The sequence below is a fragment of the Hipposideros armiger genome, unplaced genomic scaffold (genome assembly GCF_001890085.2).
Source record: "Hipposideros armiger isolate ML-2016 unplaced genomic scaffold, ASM189008v1 scaffold_994, whole genome shotgun sequence".
Taxonomy (NCBI): domain Eukaryota; kingdom Metazoa; phylum Chordata; class Mammalia; order Chiroptera; family Hipposideridae; genus Hipposideros; species Hipposideros armiger.
Window position 1 is genome coordinate 547,445 of NW_017732344.1, and position 19,421 is coordinate 566,865.

At 37.9% G+C, this 19,421-nt stretch overlaps 1 long non-coding RNA gene and 1 pseudogene across 2 annotated transcripts in view; one reads left to right on the top strand and one right to left on the bottom strand.

Annotated features, from left to right (window-relative positions):
- Nucleotides 1-19,051, top strand: part of LOC109375855 (uncharacterized) — an 83,708-nt gene extending 64,657 nt beyond the window's left edge. Inside the window, exons 2-3 of the long non-coding RNA XR_002122662.1 lie at nucleotides 18,649-18,781; nucleotides 19,002-19,051. This is a non-coding gene — a long non-coding RNA (uncharacterized LOC109375855). The remainder of the gene's footprint in view (nucleotides 1-18,648; nucleotides 18,782-19,001) is intronic.
- On the bottom strand, nucleotides 2,812-4,406 carry LOC109375853 (14-3-3 protein eta pseudogene; annotated as a pseudogene). The gene has a single exon (XR_002122659.1). The product of XR_002122659.1 is annotated as a 14-3-3 protein eta pseudogene (transcript).
- Nucleotides 19,052-19,421: the final 370 nt, after the last annotated feature.

Below are 19,421 nucleotides of genomic sequence, written 5' to 3' on the forward strand. Positions count from 1 at the left end.
GCACGAGGTGGTCGTTCATCATAACTCTCCTATGTGGTTAAAGAAAAATTTATTTTAGAAAGTCAAAAGAACAAATGGAAACAAAACAAAAGTGGGAGACAGGCTTTTTACCCTCTCTGAATTTATGGTTTATTGAAAATAACAAGACTAGGTGTGCGATACTCATAATGAGTAATGGCTTATTTTAAGGTATATTTATGTGGCTGTGTGTGTTCACACACACCTGCATGTGTTTGGGTGTGCACAACTCCACACATCATGTTGTTTACAGATCAGTTTTCCAAGGACTATCACCTGATGCTTAAGCATTGTGGATAGTGCTGTTCTAGGCACTATTTCACCACTTGCCAAGGATCTGAAGACCTGATTTCCCTGCCTCACCCTGGTACTTAATTATATGGTGACCATAGCCATATCACTAAATTTCATTTAGGCAAGTTCATTTCATCATTTTCATTGACATGGATAAGTATTCACCCTTTTCCATCTTTCTCCTCTGCCATTCAGATTTCAGAAATAATACCCTTTTTCTTAGTGTTTCATTTGATACTATTAAATATGCTTATATTCTTACTACTTGGTCAGGCAGCTTTAAGAGACATCCCTTGCCTTCAGTGTAAGTGAGGCTATCAGCAAAATTCCCTTACTTGGCACATCCTTTCTCCCTTACATTCTAATCTGGTGCTAGTTTCCTCACATCTACATTTTCATTGCACAGTGTACATGCCTTCTGGCCTGTCAACCTACACTGGACTCAGTTTACATACCATGCTGGATCTGTGAACTTGTTTGCTTTCTGACTACAGTATCCCAAGCAAGAGCTTGCTCTTCTAACAGGCATGAAGTTAGGTTTTTGTTGCTGCCACAGGCTCTAAGATCAAAGGTTCTGCTTTGGTTGTTGCTCCCAGCGTTTCCTGTCACATACAGAATCCAAACCAAACCAAACCAAACCAAACCAAAAACAACAAAAACAATGGTATATAGTCTGATGCATGCTTCACTTGCCCCCGCCTTTAGCCCTGGGGCTTTCCTGATGTGGCTGAGGCATGAGAAACTGCAAGGTGTGCTAGTCATCCTGTACACCAGGCCCGGCCCATTAGCCTGCAGGTAACAGTGGGCAGATAGGGAGTTCACTGACCTGTGCGGGACCTAGTATGCTATCATTACTGTAATAGGCACTAGCTTGGGCGATATCTGTTGGGTAGCCTGGTGGCGCAATTCAGAAGCATGGGAAGTTGAGGCCCTATGGAGAAAACTTTGACTAATAGATTAGATAAATGTTTCTCCTTCCTTATCCTCAGGACAGGTGGTTCAAGGATCCAATAAAGACTCTAGGAAAGGGTCCTTGAGGAAAAGCAGTAATGGGTGCCTGTCATGATACTACACAGTTCAGTGACATGCTCTGCAACTTTGCTTCTCTCTTCTCCGCCCCATTCCCTGTTTCTCCAATTTCTGCTTCCCTGAAATTGCACTCAAATAATGTTTGCACATTTCTCCTCCTTTAGGATCATTTTAATTTTGTTTTGATGACTCAGGCTATGACACACATTGATTCCCATATTTTAAGTCTTAATTGCATTTTTTCATGTCTTACAGTTCATTTTTCAAATCTTTTTGTCTTAGCATTTTGACCCTGAATTCTTAATGTTCTGCTTTGTGATTTTTTTAATAGCAATGATTGCGTATTTATAATTTGGTTTCTTTTCATGGCAAAATGTTGATTATAATTTTATTCTATTCTATGGAAACATATCTTTGTGGATATGTTCCTTTTTTTTACATGATTTCTTATTGCATTAATAAAATGTCTTTGTCAATTTGTTTTTATTTCTACTATACAAAGGAGTTGGATTTTTTGGTGTGGCCGTTTGCAGAAGGTTCTAGTGTGGGGCAGGGAAGGGCCACATTAGCCTTTGAGTCTGCTCAGCTGGGAAGCTCCTCTGTGGTCACAGAAACTCGCTCCCTGTAAAAAATGATTCTATGTGTAGCATTGCTTCCCCTGCATGTCTGATACCAGATTTAGGGGGACTTCTGCTAAAACCCATTGAACCCTCCGCATTAAACAAGAGATGCAGCTTTTGCACCTCAGGGTGAGCCCCTTCTTTTCTGCAAGCTTCCTTTTGCAGACAATTGTTTTCTAAAGTTTGGTCCTGTCAAGCCCTTTACACTCCTTTTGCTTCTTCGCTGATTTCCTTCTGCCCGTTTTTAGCTTCTTTTTTCAGCCTTTACATATAATAATAGCTTGGAATGTGTGGATCTGAAAATGCATAAGTATTTATCATCTGCTTTATGGATCAGCTAACTTATAGTAGGTGTTTTCTAGCAATACATAAAATGACCAGGTACAGAATGGCAAATTTTGTTCAAGGATGCTAATACATATTTTAGTAATCATATTGATTAAAAGAAAATAAACACTCAAATGTTTGGGTAATAGATTAACCACAATAATATATTGTTAAAATTTATGTTTTCCATATAAGGGACATAGATATTCATTTCTATTCATGTAATATTTATATGAAGGTAAATAAAACATTATTATAAATTCACAGAGGACTATTACAGAAATTAATTTTTAAAATTCCATGGGTTACCTGACCCAATAGGTTACTCTTGAACCATTTTGATATTCTCTCAAAATTTCTGTTTGAACAATTTCTGTGAAGTGAAATTTAATACCTTAGAAGACTATACATTCCACATTTGTATAGCTGTTATTTTTCAAAATATATTAATTAATTCAAGCTTTTGCAGCTCTGTACTAAATACTGTGGTAGGCATATATATATATATTTTTTAATATCCCCAAAGTAGCATTTATTTATCCATTGAATTCCAAAACATTTAATTTAGAAGTCGGGCATTTCATAATCACCCATCTTAATTGACATGGGCTGACACACATGGTGCTGTCAGGATACACAAGGACAATAGCCAAAGAGTTACAAAAAATAAATCCATGATTCTAAACAATCGCAACAACAACAACAACAACAAAAAGTTACAGGTATCAAAACGTTAGATGCATTGCACTGAAAAGAAGGTTTGTGCACATCATTAATTTAAAGAGGCAAAACAAGGCGCTACTGAAACCTCACTTTAAACAGTTTATTATAAAGCTGATGGAAAGGAGCAAGTGGTCTCTTTGTATCAGCTTCCCTTAACAGTTTTCCATTAGCTGAAGAAAGAGGTGGGAGGGGTGAATTCATTTTTGCATGCACAGATGTACTGCTTAACAAAACACTATCAGCTTGTTTTAAATGGATAATTTAAATATCATTGTAGCCTGTTTTGGCTAATCCTCCTTTCTAAACTTCCCCATTGCTTTCGCCTGGATTTCACACAGATCAACAGGCACGGTAAAATGCCTCATTCGGAACACACTTGTCTGCACAATTTGAAACAGGAGCTCCTGTGGGCTCAAAGCAACCATCAGTAATGCCCATGAAGATTTATCTGAAACTGTTTCCCAAGGGTCAGGAGAGCAGATCTGAGTAGCTGTGCTGCCAATACAGATAGGTTTAGCACTAGATATTAAGTGATTGTGGCAAGGAAGAATTGGTGATGATGGGGGTGGTGGGTGAAGGGAGGGCCAGGGACCCGAAGGCTCTTCAGTTGCCTCCTCCTGCTTCTTCATCCTGCTGGTCGCTTGTCCAGAGGGTGAGGTTGTCTCGCAGCAACTGCATGATGAGCGTGGAGTCCTTATAGGAATCCTCATTTAGTGTGTCCAGCTCAGCTATGGCATCATCAAAGGCTTGTTTGGCTAAGAGGCAGGCCTGCTCGGGCGCATTCTGGATCTCGTAGTAGAACACAGAGAAGTTGAGGGCCAGGCCCAGCTGGATGGGGTGCGTCGGCTGCATGTGCTCCTTGCTGATTTCAAAGGCTTCCTTGTAGGCCGCCTCAGAAGCTTCAACCACACTGTTTTTCTTCTCCCCGGAAGTTACCTCTGCCAAGTAGCGGTAGTAATCACCTTTCATCTTCAGGTAAAATACCTTGCTCTCATACTGGAAATCATTGCAGTTCTTGATGAGGAACTTGTCAAGCAGAGCCAGCACATCATTGCACACCGTTTCCAGCTCCTTCTCAATCTTCTCCCGGTAAGCTTTAACTTTCTCCAATTTCTTTTCATTTCCATCAGCCATAGTTTTTTGCTCAATGCTGCTGATGACCCTCCAGGAAGATCGCCGGGCACCAACCACATTCTTGTAGGCCACAGAGAGGAGGTTTCGATCTTCGTTAGAAAGCGGTTCATTGAGTTCTGTCACCGCCTTCATGGCAGAGGCCATGTCGTCGTAGCGCTCCGCCTGCTCTGCCAGCCGCGCCTGCTGCAGCAGCTGCTCCCGGTCCCCCATGTCGCTCGTGGCTCGGCCTCGCCTCGCGCCCTGCTCGTTTGTTCGCCCGCCCTCCTGTCTGCTCCCGGGTCGCCATGGAGGCCGCCGCCGCACACGGGCACTGGCTAGCCGGCCGGCCCAAGGCTCAGGCTGCAGGCAGCGCAGGGGATCGCGCCCTCTCTCTGGCTCGTCGCGCGCGCTGTGGCTGGCGCCGTTGACGCCTGTGGTAGGCATATTAATGAATAAGAAGGCATGCTTTTTTTTTATTCTCAAAGGTACAAACTAACTAAAATTCAGTATGATATTTCTAGGATAGTTATATGGGAATCCAATAATATTATCATGTCCCCCAAATTTTTGAGTATATAAATAATGCATAAATGTTTATTCATAAAATATTTACATATATAATAACTCCATGTATATTAAGCAGTAGTAAAGCTTAAGATCTTTCTATTGTTTTAGATAAAATAACTGTAAATTGTAATTCTGTGTATGTGTACATACATGTTTGTATATATGTGATAACATATATACACACAGATGCATACATAATACAATGTCTTGTATATATATGGTGCATACTCAATGATTGTGGAAGAATTAAGGTGTTTTTAAAAATGGCCAAGTTTATGACTGTTCATGACTGTCTTCTTAGAGTTTAATACAGTGCTTATATAAACTAGATACTAAACAAAGATTTGTTGCCTGACTAAACTGAATGAAAAAAATGTCAAGACAAAACAGTGATACTCTATATTATTTCTGCCTTGAGAATTAGCAGTCTTTATGGTAGAATAACTCTTTATGTATTAGTAGCTTTATGAAGATTAAAATTTTCTGGTGAGGAAAGCTATTCAGGTAGAGGAGATATCAGGGATTTCATTACACTGATGCATATCTACACCTTAAAGTAATGAAGTTAAAAAAAGTAAAGATGATTGAAATTTTGTTGTTTATACATAGACAATAGAAAATTAACTTGAATTTTTCACATAAATGAATAAAATTGATAAGAGACTTTGTTTCTATATGCTATAATTTTGTAGGAGAAAAATACAATATAATTATTCTGTGCATTTTCGCCATTATGCTAAGTTTTTTGATGAGAGTATTATAATTACTGAGGTGAGCAGCTCCAACTGGACCTTTTGTATCCAGGAAATAAAACAAATAATATCTTTACATTGAAAACAAATTTAGTTGCTCAGTGAACATTTCTTTCTTCATTAATAATTATATTAATGTTCTTGGACCTTTATGCACTCAACAATCTAATGTGTCCTCTTATATGGGCTTTAGGTTTCTAATTATGCAGAATCTTCCTTTGTTTTGAATTTCTTATGTTGAATTGTTTTAGTCAGGGATATTCAATAATGCAAAAAAGTGTTGATACCACTTAAACTACTGGTGTGTGTGTGTGTGTGTGTGTGTGTGTGTGTGTACTGAAGAAAGACATTAAAATTTCAAACATATTTAATTACATCACAAGGATAATGGAAAGTGCTTCATCAATGGCAATAGATATTATGAGGCAGGGTAATTCTGTTGTATTTTGGGAAAGAATATATTTTATCAATCTCTTTTCCTTTAAGATTAAAAAAAATTCATTAAGTGATAAGTAGGGTCCTCTACCATATTCTGTGTTACCTCTTTCCTTCATATGTTATAAATGGCTTGCATCAGAGTCACTGAGGTTCTTATTAACAATGCCTTTTTTTGCCTCTCCCAAATGAACAAATGCCAACTCAAAGTGAACCAAATGTTGGAATCTTCAGGCATAAACGTTAAAGCAACTTTAACCATGTTCTGTGATATAAGAGTAAAAACTCTTGAAATGAATGGAAAGATATATTTCAGCAAAGAAATAAAAACTGCTAAAGAGAACCTAATGGAAACGCAATATCTGAGATAAAAATTTCACTGAATGGGCTCAAAGAAGAATGGCAATAATAGAGAAAGGAGTCAGTGAACTTCATGATAAGTCAATAGAAATCATCCAAGCTAAAGAACAGATGGGAAAAAAAAATAGAAAACAAGAGAACAGCATCTTAATGCCCACTAGGATAACATCCAAATATATAATACTTTTGTCATTGAAGCTTCAGAATGAGAGGAGAAAGATATTTGTGCAGAAAATATTTTTTTAAATAATTGTTAACAATTTCCCAAAAGATAAATTTACAGATTCCAGAAAATTAGTGAATATCAAACAGAATAAAAGAAAAGAAAACTGTTCTCGGTCATAGCATATACACACTATAAATCAAAGATAAAGGAAAACAAACAAACAAAAACTTGCACACAGACCCCCACCCCACCAAAAAAAGACATATTGCATATATGGGGACAACAATAAATGAATGAAAATTTCTCTTAAAAATGTACAGATAATGAACCCACATATTTTAAGTTCTGAAAGAAGCATCAATCCAGAATTCCATATACACCAAAAATAATCTTGAGGAATAACAAGATAAAGACATTTGTAGATGGAGGAAAAATATGAGAATTCAATGACAGGACATCCGTTCCACAAGAAATGCCAAAGGACATTCTTCAGGCTGAAGCGACATTTCCTTTCTATCAGAGAGATCCCACACTGCCTCACTGACCAGCTAACAGGCTCTTCTCCTGGTTACACTGCAGATTTAGAAAGGATAACCAATACCTCTATATTATATATTTTCTGACAAAGTTCCATCCTGTTTCTGTGTTGAGTTCTCTATGTAAAGTATTCCTTGCAAGGGGTGAACATTTACAGAGGCTTTTCTCCTGGCATCTTTTAAATCTCCTATAAATTAGGATTCTATGACTTTTTATCATTAACATAAATGATAAAACAAATATATCCATTTCTATCCCGAGTTATTTTTTTACCAAGTCCACTGAGATGTTAAAAATATCTTTTCACCAGAGAGTCCAAGGATGCAGAGTACGGTCAAACTTAACTATGTAATCTTATTGAAGAGGTTACAATTTATGAAGTTTGTTTTCCCGTGGTATCTCTCTAAGATCAGTCAACTCTTCTGTGAAGAAGGTAATGCACAGATGAGAAAAGCAGGGTTAAATGTGAGCCTAAGTGACCTGCTCACTTTCCCAGAGCTGTAATATGTCAAGGGTGGGTGTACACAGGTCTGCTGATTTTCTATTCTGGGTAGACATCCTGAGGTGAGGGTTTCAGAAAACTGAAAGCAGGCTGGCATTAGGAGACAACAAGGAGGCAGGGGAAAAACAGGAGATGAGATTAAAGAGATGCTATTTCAGAACAAGTAGTGGCTATCAGGTAATGCTAGCTGATTGTTTCCTCTAAGTACAATGAAAACAATTAAAGGGCAACAATTAAAGGGCGTTTAGACTTGTACGCTTGAAACCAAATAATGTTATGAACCAAATGTCACTCCAATAAATTTAATGCAATTAAAAGAATACTAAAGGGTGTTAAGAGAATGGCTTGATTTAATTTACAACTTACGGAAAATTAGTCTATATGTTTTGTGGAGCATAGATGAGAAGAGAAGTCTAATATCAGGGAAATGAAACAATGTAGTTTATTGGCAGCTTAGGGGAAAGATTGTGTGTTTTTGAACCAGAGTACTGTCAGTGGAGAAGAGAAATGATGGATGATTTGAGACAGCGCCTAAGGCCTTTTAATGGACAAAATCTGTATGAGGGTTTGGTTGAGGAAGAAGCAGTGCCTAAGCCCTGTGTTCCTGACTGGATCAAAAGCTTACAAGCCAAGGGGAGGGGCAGGCTTGGGGAGCTAAGTTTTTAAGTCTGAACCACTGGCCACATTATGAGATGGGGGAGTCTCAAATTCAAGAGGGGGTTGGGTGCTAGGATAGAAGTATAAAGTTGGGTATCCTTAGCATATAGAAAATATATTATTAAACAAAAAACTTTCATGACTGAAAACTTCTGAAAGAAAGGATTTATTGAGCCAAATGCTAGTCAGAAAAAGACCAGGTCCTGGGGCCTAAGGTCTGAACCACCAGCAGCATTGCTAGGTAGAAAAGACAAACATGTTTGCTGTCCTGGTGTTGACAGGTTTTTTTATACATCAGATAAGGAGGGGAAGAAAGATGTAAGTTGTTTTGAAAGAGTTTACACTGGCTATAGATAAAGGAGGCCTGTTCTGGGGTGGGTGCATCGTCCATACGGAAGACGTGTTTGCTTCTTTGGGTTGGTGATGGGCAGCAGTCTAGAAAGTTAATACATAAGCAAGAAGTGCAAGCTGCTGGGGTTCCTGGAACCTAGCTATTCTCTTGAGATAATCAGGGAAATAGCCATTCAGGAAGTTAATTCAGAGTTTCAACAATCACTCAGGAATATAAGCAGTCTTTGTTGTTTTTTCCCTGCCATTGTTAACTTGTCTCTTCCGTCTGTCCTCTGGGCCTGCTGTCATTTAATTTAGGGCCTCTGAGAATTATTTTTCTTGACAATACAAACATATGCATTAAATATTTCACCTAGCCCTAGAGCAGCAGTTCTCAACCTTTCACAGGGGTCGCCTAAGACCATCGGAAAACACATATTTTCGATGTTCTTAGGAACCGAGACACTGCTCCTCTATCCGTCTCCAGGTCCACATGCAGATACGCCCACATACGAGTACCCAGCGACCCCTGTGAAAGGGTCGTTCCACCCCCAAAGGGGTTGCGACCCACAGGTTGAGAACCGCTGCCCTAGAGGGAATGAGGATGTAAACTAAAAGAGAGGGATAATAGATTTAGAGTTGGGTTGCACTGGAGGAGCCACTAGAAAGCAAAGCTCAAGATGAGGAGTCTTGATTAATGGGTGCCAAGGAAAGGAGAGACGGGAAATGAAGGCATGTCCTGTGTAAGACACATGCTTGCTGCCTCGCTGCAGGGAGCAATGGTAGTAGTCAGCCTCCAGCTGTTAATTCTGTCATGCTGAGCTCCAACTTTTGATCTGAGGTTCCCTATTGAGGAGATGGCCCCTATTCTGTAAGTTGCAAGGAGGTGGTTCAAGGGCCTGAACTTCTGTGCCCACAGGGAACACCTGTAATGTGCAGTCTTTGCTCTGCAGTGTCCTGCTGGGCTGGCAGATAGGACCTCAGTTCCACATCCCAGGGGGCCGGCTTCCTTTGCTTGACCCTGCTTCCTCCCTTTAGCTTCCCAGTAAATCTTTTCAACTTCTAACTGGCTCAATATCTGCTTCTACAGCACATGTTTGAAGTAATACTTAGTAGATGCCAAGAATGTTATTCCATCAGGTTTTCTGAATTCACAGGCTTCCTATTTCTCACTTGGAATACACCTTTGAATAATATTCTATTTCATTAGGTTCTCATTGACACTCTACTAACACAAAGTGTGACCTCATCACTGAAGTACAAAAGTGAGTGTGAAAAGTTATTTGGAAATAAACAACAGTGTAAGATTTCTAATAACTTCTCGTGCTCTGTATTTTTCCTTACTATGCAGATAAATATTACTTAGTATAGTTTGAAAAGTATTTTATTACAAAATATTTTTTTTTGTATTTCCTTTTGAGTAAGGTTAGAAAGTTAGTATTTTTAAAAATTTGTTCCTTTAAACTATATAGAATTTTCTTAAATATAAGAAAAAGTATAAAAAGAACTTATAGTAGATTTTATTTTTAAATGAAATAGTAAGTTAAATATCAAGCTGGAAACTATTTATAAACCAACATGGCATTCATTTAAAATTAAGGTTGAGTCTAAAATAATGTGGAACAAGTAATAAATAGCTTATAGAAGAGTCTTTTCTCGTCATTAAAGAAAAAATTTATAAATATAGAATTTTAATGTTTATAAACCAATTTACAAGTACATATAGTTTATAATTTTCCAAGTAATGTTTTGCATGTCAGAATTTTTAAATTGCTTTAATAATATGAAGTTGTCACTCAAATATTATTGAACTATAACTTAATGAATACGTGCATATTTATTTGATTCAGGATAGCAGACAAATGCAAAACATTTACAATTGCACAAATATTTATTAACTTTTTCACATATATTGGCTTACACTATTTGTATTGAAACTTAAACATTTGCTCTTTCAGGTCTCTGGCATTCAGTTGTTGATTACAATTTGAAGAGGAACTATCAGAAAAAAATCATAGATTAATTTTATAATATTACACAGAATTTTGCCTTTACATTTTGAGATAGCAAATGTTTTATATGATAAAACTACTATATATCATAAATAGGTATTTCTACATTATATGATAGGTTTTGAAATGAGCTCACCCATTTATTATTTTTATCTTTTCATGATAGCAAAGTATGCATGATGCATTTTGAAGATTATCTTTGACACTTGAAGGAATGTTATTGCTTTATAATGCAACACATGTTTGCCTCGTGGAAGGCCTTAAATCATTTTAACTGAGAAAGTCCCCCCCAAAAAGTTTTGTCTCAGTGTGTTAAATTTATTAAAATTAAATGCTTATATCAAAAAGTTTAAAACAGTTTCTCTTTATTTCAATCTCATATGTTATTTCATTGGTATTTAGTGTATCTATTTATGTTGAGTTTGCTATAATTGCTATTACAACAAGGGACTATCTTAATTATCTTTGTATTCCCAAATTCTAAGCATTTTTTTCTTGGCTTAGTAAGCACAGTAGGAATTTGGAGAATTATTAATTGAAGAGCATTTAGCCTTTTTGTTTGTTTGTTTGTTTTTGTGTTTTGTTTTGTTTTTAGCTGAGCCATCCTGCCACCTGTTGGTAGCTCAGTGGCTGCTCAGCTCGGGCCGGGACTCGAACTGCTGTTGCTCAGAGCTCAAACTCTTGAGCGAGCTCTTAACCAACTGAGCCACTCGGCCGGCCCACATTTAGCCTTTTGCTGTTAAAATCTAATATCTTCCTAGTATTTGCCTTGAAAATTAGTCTTTCTTGGTCTGTGGCATAGCAAAGATACCTTGGAAGTTAAAGATAATGACTTATATTATTAGTTCAACTGTATTTTGTTTGTTCTTTCCTTCCATAAAATGATGATATTGTCTCCCCACCCCCTTTAAATCTAGGACAGTCTTGTGATTTGCTTTTAACAATATAAAGTGACAGAAGTGGCACTATGAGTTCTACAGCTCATGCCTAAAGAAGCTTTGCAGCTTCCATTTTTACCCTCTTGGAAACCACTGTGAAGCCATCGTGTTAGGAAGCCAGGCTAGCTTACTGGGGGATGAGAACACACTTGGAAGAAAACTGAGACTCTGGCAGCCAGACTGTACAAATTGGCAGGTGTGTGAGTGAGGCCATCTCCAGCCTTCTAGCCAAACTGAGATTCCTGCTGACCAGGGCTGCATGGCTGAGCCCAGGTGAAAGCAACAGAGGGTTCACCCAGCTCAGCTGCAGAATGATGAGAAATGATACATTGTTACTTTAAGTGAGTAATCTGAAGGGTGGTTTTCATAGGGTAGGTAGATAGAGATGAGCAGGAGAAATTTAGCCCCAATTAGAAGGCCCCTTGCTGTAGCTCCTATCTGGGTCAGGAACTCTGGTAGATGCCCAGCAAGACTCCATCCAGGCTTACACATAACCTCTAAATCAAAGAGATACGTTGTTAGAAGTTAGAGAAAAGGAGAATGCATCCTGTTTGTTAGCCCAACAGGATTCCAGGTTTTTATATACCCCTAAGGGATGTGTTTACTGATCCCCCAAAATCAAAGGGATATGTTTACATATGCCCCTAAATCAAAGAAATGCATAGTTATCAATCTTGCTTATTAATCCATCCTTTTTTTCAATCCATCCTTTTTGTCACCAATCCATCCTTTTTGTCACCAATGCCTTAGGATCCCAACCAATGGGTTTCCAGGTTTTCATACACTCCGAAGAGATATGTTTACATATCCAATATCCACCAAAATTAAGGGGATGTATTTACACGTGCTCCTAAATTAAAGGGATATGTTTACATTTGCCCCTAAATCAAAGAAATGCATTGCTAAATGCCAGAGGGCTAGGTATCATGTCCCGCACGACAAGGGCTGGGAGGCTCGAGGAGGGGTGGCGAAGGGTTAAGAAATCACAAGAGTCAAAAGTAGGGTTGCTGCAGCCCGGGGTCTCATCTCTGCAGACTGAGAGTGAGCCCTGATACTAGCGTTATTTACTGGTCACAAAGAGGTCAATTTGAATATCTATACCCAGTTAATTGATTCAATTAAACTGGCAGCTGCTTCACCAAAACTCATTGTGATTAAGCAAGAGTTGTGCTTTCACACATGTGTATGGTCCTCAGGATGACATCAGCATTCCCAGACCACCTGATAAGGAAGTTACGGAGATCATTCCCTCCGGTTTTAGCATTCCAAGACACTTCCTTACGACTTCGAATATCAGTGTGCAGGAGCATTAGAGTCCGCAGCTGCAAGGTGACAACTAGGCACCTCGGGCGGAAAAAGAAAGATAACAGAGAGGGAGGGGAAGGCAATTCTACCCATAGAAATAAAAGCCTTCACACAATGTAAGGAGAGGCTGCTTCCCTCTCTTGGGTCAGCCCACGCGATGTCTTGGAGTATACTCACTTTTACTAATCAACTTCAGCTCTTCATGCTGCACAAAATTCTTTCTCTTGATTGAAGTCTTTCCTTCAAGAAGGCAAGAGCTGAGGTTATCAACATCAGTTTGTCATGCAACCTTCGATCATGATGTAATTGTTAACAGGTAGAGAAGTATGATCACATGAGAAGGAAACAACTTACTCCATTACAGATATGTGAAAAGATGAGCTCACAAGACAGTAAAAAACCCCCCTTTTTTTTTCTCTAAGGAAATATAAAAAGAAGAGGCCAGATAAAGCTCTGTATTGTTTGAGGTGGATAGTGTTAGCTGAGAGAGTCCATATGGTACCTTTTTGTATTATTTAGATTGTTGTAATTGTTATATTGCTATGAATACATATGTATGCCATTATATATGTGTATATATAATTACATAATTGTATAGGCATATGTATGCACATATATGTATAGTGTGCATGCGTCCTCGAATAATGATAATCACACATAACCTAAAACTCACATTTGCCAAAAATTACAGTGAAGTATATATCTTTAGTGGCCTCCTGAATGCTGAAGCCAAGGCCAAATAATTGCTTTTAGCATATGTTAAGGCTGAAGCCCATTTTCACAGTTACATTTTAAAATAAATTTCTAATTGTGGGTCAAAAGTTCACTACTTGAAAAAACAACAACTCATGGCTACATACAACATTGATTGTAAACTCCCTTCAATTCAGACATAGAAGAATTTAAAAGCGTTTGAGGACAATAAGAATGAGTCATAGAAAACATAAGTAACTCCCACATCTTCTGCAGCACTGATTTCAGTTGAAAATGAGAGTCTATTTAGTAGAATCTTTAAGGCCATACTACTTCCAAATCCTCCTGGTGAGGATCCTTCTTGCCCCTCCCAGCTTCTGGAAGCGCCAGGCGTCCTTGGTTTGTAGCTGCATTAACTGTAGTCTTTGCCTCTGTTTTCACCTGGCTGTCTTCCCTCTGCCTGTCTATGTACCTTTGGGCCCACCCTAATGACTTTATTTTAACTTGATTATATTTGCAAAGGCCCTATTTCCAAATAAGTTCATATTCACAGGTACCTGATTGAGGGGATGGAGCATGTTAGAATTTCAACGTATCTTTTTTGGGCACACAATTCAACCTATAACAACCGCTAATATACAAGTGTCATACTATTTCAAAACCACAGACTTCCACCATCGTCTCACACAGTAGTCTACTTAAACTTTGAAGAAAAATAGCACCAGGTGGTCCACATATTATAGTCAATGTTTCCAGAAAACATATGAATGATTTTTAAAAATCGGGCACATCGTTAAAATCACCTGGAGACTTCTTAAATATATATGTTTTTCATCCAGAAACACACACACACACACACACACACACTCTCTTATTGAGTGATTGGTTGATTGCTGAAGCCATCACAGGCTTTCTGAGTCACAATTTCCAGATAGCTATATTATAAAGTTTCCCAGATAATTCTGTCTGTCAAAACAAGTTTGAAAACCATTGCTTTAAAAGGACTTCACTTATCTAAAGAAAGAGATGGGTGTGTTAAACTCAAGGCAAAAGCATATCTTCTATGTGATGTGTTCTTGAAGTAACCCTGCTGAACAAAACAAGGCAGAGACATTGGATCATTGACTTCAGGCACAGCTGAGAGAGGACTGAAGACTTTCAAATGCAAACATCCTGTGTCCTTTGATTTTCCAGCTCCAGTTTTTCATAAATTATACTGACTAGAACTTATATATTATTTTAGAAAATAGCGATAATATTTAAAGGAATAGAAAAAATCAGTCTACATATATCCCTCTTAAAACGATGTAGTATAAATTTCGTTATGAAGATTTTTTGTATGTCATTCTAAACCTCTCTACTTAGAAGAAAAATATATTATCCTTGCTTTAAAATGGGAGAAGCCTGAACAGACACGTCTTCCAAGAAGACATACAAACAGCCAGCAGATTTATGAAAAATGCTCAACTTCACTATCTATTAGGGAAATGCAATTCAAAACCACAGTGAAATATCACCTCACACCTGTTAGAATGGTTATTGTCAACAACACAAGTAATAATTGTTGGAGAGGCTATGAAGAAAAATGATCCCTCCTACACTACTGGTGGGAATGTAAATTGATACAGCTGCTATGGAAAACGGTATGGAGGTTCCACAAAAAATTAAGACTAGAATTAGCATATGACCCAGCAATCCTTCTTCTGGGTATCTACCCCCAAAATGTGGAAACATTTATCTTTAAACATATATGTACTCCTATGTTTATTGCAGCATTATTCACAGTGGCCAAGACATGGAAACAGCCAAAGTGTCCTTTGATAGGTGACTGAATAAAAAAGAAGTGTTACATGTATACAATGGAATAACACTTAGGCATAAGAAAAGATGGAATATTGCCATTTATGACAACATGGATGGATCTTGGAATTATCATGCTAAGTGAAAGAAGTAAGACAGAAAAAGTAAAAAATCATATGACTTCACTCATACGAGTATATGGGATATAAAACTGAAAGCAACAAACAAGATAAACAAACAAAGAAACAAATCATAGACACACACAACTGTTCAGTGGTTACCAGAGGGTGAGGGAGGCGGGTGGTAGAAAAAGGAAAGGGGGTCAAATATATGGTGATGGAAGAAGAACTGACTCTGGGTGGTGAAACATAATGCAATATATAAATGATGTATTATAGAATTGTACACTTGAAACCCATATAATTTTACTAACCAATTTCACCCCAATACATTTAATAATTAAAAAAAAATAGAGTTATTTGGATTATTTCTGAACAACTGCTCCAAAACTGTAAAAATGAAAAAAAAAATCATTGAACACTGGGATAATGCACTTTGCAAGCCTGTGTTTGAACATAATTAGAAAGTAAGGAATATAGTTTAAAGCTTATCAAAATTGACTTGGGTGTATTTTCTTTTTTATTATTCTATTTATATATTTGATATAAATTTGTTTCTAAGAAGTTATACTGTTTCCATGGGTACACATGAGCAGTAATGTTGGAGATATGATCGTGTTAGAAGAATAAAGTGGCTAGTAATAGAAGCCTCTGACTTCCTTATGAAGTGATACCTGAGCGATAATTTAATTTCTGAGATTTCTGCTATCCAAGAAGGAAATAAACTCCTTTCAGTCACTTACTCCTGAGCTGCACTCCAACCCTTCTGAGGGCTGGGGAAGGTAATTTTACTTGTGTACACACTGCCTTACATCACACTTCCAATTATCCCATTCCTCCAGTGAGGTCTGAAAACTTGAAACAACCTGACTATTAGGAGCACAGTGGAGGTCTGTGGAGGGCTGCAGGGACTCTTACAAGTTAAAAGTAGTGGAGAAAGAAGATTGTAGAATATTGTGCCTCAATAAGTAGTCTGAGTTGAAAACACACCAATTTGAAGAATCAGAGGAGGACAACATAACAGCAATTGAAATAAAAACAAATCTGTTGAGAGGGAAAGTGATCTCTTAAAATTCTTCCAAGAAACTATTAGGAAAAGAGAAGTCTGTCTCGATTTAGAAGGAAAAGAGTTTTAAGATGAGACTTGTGATTCTTTTCACTGATTTATATTTGTTATTGCTAGTAGAAAAAAGCAAACCATAAGGAAAGCTGCTGATTGTGTGAAGGGAAAGGAGTGAAGTCACATTTCCATGGGTCTACAGCACAGTTCTATAAGGGAAAATTTTTGTGTTGCTTTTCATTCACTTGCTCCTTTTCTTCCAGGTGGTATGATTTGCCTTTGAAAAGTATTTGTGTGCATCGTGTTTTACAATCTCTTCCTTTTCCTACAGTCTGTGTTTGTGCTCTTCATCCAACACCACGTTTGCTTTGAATAGGGACAAGCCAGCTGGAGCTCTTAGAGCTGGAGGGGGAGAATGCTTTATAAATGGAGAATCTCAGGAAGAATTCTTGCTTTGGGAAGAACTCGGATCACCATTATATTATCATGGTTTATTTACATGAGAGTGGGGACTGAAGGAGGACTTGAGAAGCTATAGAAAAATAGAAACAGTAACATATCATTCAGGATCCTGATGGGAGACACAGGTCATAATCCAATTTTAAATATGAGGGAGTTTAATAAAGGCACTATTATGAAGACATGTCTAGGATTAATGGGAACTATCAAGGGTTGACCTAAATTATCTGGAGCTTCAACCCCTCCTGGACTTCAAAGGTAACTGAAGGGAATAGACACTGAAATTAGAGAGAAGAGCTGTAGCTGGAAGAGTTGCATTACTTCCCGTGACACAGCTGTGGTTTTTGCTATAATCATCAATAATCTCTGGTGACCATTTAGGGAGAGAGAATGTGGTAATCCATGTTTGTTCACATTTTCCAATCTCTTGACAAAGCCACCCAGTGATCTAATGAAACGGGAAGCCAGACAGCAAGACAGCCATTTGACGAAGTCTGGGGGGTCAGTTCCACATAGCACAGTGTTGTGAGAGTGGCCCGTGGCTCTTGAGGAGCCAACAGAAAATACCTACGACATGCAAACCATACGTCTTGGATGTACAACCAGGATATACAACTGCTTAAGAAAACTTTTTTTTTTTCTGTGATAGGTACCTTTAAAGGTGTTGAGCACACACAGATGAGAGAGTAGCACTATCCCCGCCCTCCTTGGAGCTCATGTTCTAGTGCATAGTTTGATGTAATATGTTCACATGCATGTGTGTGCATACTTTTATTACTTACCTGAATGCATAAGACCTTTGAATATGTGCTTTTGTGTTTTCTTTCTTTCCCACAATCTCAAATCTTCTTCTAGTAGACAAAAACAATTGATACTGCCTGGAGACAAATTAGATGTGTCAGGGCAAGAATAAATGAGGAAACTAATTAATGTGGAGTTTGCTTTTGTTTATTTTATTTTACTTTTTTTTTTAATTTCCAAGCAAGATTTTTGCAAACTCAAAAGGAGGACGCTTGAGGGGAGAGGAGTTTTCAAATAATGCCATAACAAAATCAGAAAGTGAAAAGGGGGAGGCACAGACAACACTACCCTGTCCTCTACTCCCAAGATAAAGGTCCTCGGGCTGTAAGGGAGCCATGAGGTAGTAGATCCTGACCACTAAGGAGAGATATGAAAGGAGTAGATAGATATAAAGATGCTGAGATGGCTGAGCACATGTTGGCCAGTTCTAAGGTGTGCTTGAAAATGAGCAAGCGTGCCTGATCCCATCCTTTGTCATTCAAGTGAGCATGTGACATCCTCCTCGTGTGAACACAGGTCATTTTTATAGTTATTGGGCGAAGGTTTCAATCGCCTCACTTGGTGCATGCTGCCTGTGGGGCCTGCTTATTATCTGACAGAAAAATAATTTCATGTCCTCTGAAATTTTCCTCAACACCCATCAATCAATTCTGCCCCATGTCAACAGTCCAAAATACTTATTAGCCTCCTCTCAATCTTCTAAAACATCAACTGAGTTTCTAGAAGCACTCACAGAGTGGAAGGTCACGATATGGAAACAAAAGTCCCCGCTGTACAATGTAGAAATGACCATGGTTAGACAGGTCTGTGAAAGGGTATAGGTGATATGTCACACATCTGTTGATGCTGAATACCTAGCACGCTTAGAATTTTGTAAATTGTAGTCACACATAATTCAGATACTAGAACTTGTTTGAAATTTTTCTTTCTTACTAATTGTCATGTTCCTAGAAAACAGCCAACAATATGCATTGCTAATTTTGACATAACTTGAAAAACAACAATAATGTATTTTCATCTTTATTTTTCAGGATTCATTGAAAACAACTGACCATTTAAAGAAGTCTCCAGTTTGGTACAGTGAAAGAAGCAATTTAGAGTTTTGGAGAAAAGTCACAGCTGCATTTGTATTATGACTTTGAAATTGCTTACTTACAACTTGAGGTAAGCTATTTAACTTCCTGAACTTTACTTTTTGTATTTTAAAAATAAGGGTTATTATGCCAAACTTGTGTGAGTGTGAAAAACATTAAAAGTGCATGAAAATCTCCTAATCCTGCTGCTCTGCCACTCTTCCTTCTCACACACTATCACCAATCTGGCAATACTCCCGTGGGTCCTATCAAAAAAACTGACCAATGGTGTAATTTTCTCTATTTACCAGTTCCAGATTGCCTATAAATGTGTCCTGTCATTCCTGAAGACATTGGCAAGGTAGGGATGTTAGAGTTTGAATAGATACAAAGCTATTTGCCCCATATTTTGCTTCCTCTTGTCTTGGTTTACATCTTGAAAACAGACAATATTACTCATATCTGATTGTGATTTTTTTTGTTCTCTAAAATTTCTTCCAGACACAAAACTAAAGATGCTAGGCTCTTTGCGCTTGCTGTCAGACTAACAATGCTTCATAAACAGAGCCAGGTTTGAAGAAAGCCAAAGCCCAAAATAAAATATGTGCCTCCTTACCCACGTCTAATTAGGGGAAGCACAAGTAAAATACTGCACGTTGGATACCAAATCCAGGATTATTTGAGCTGATAAATAGAAGGAAAAAATAGGAGCTTTGTTTTATCATTCATTC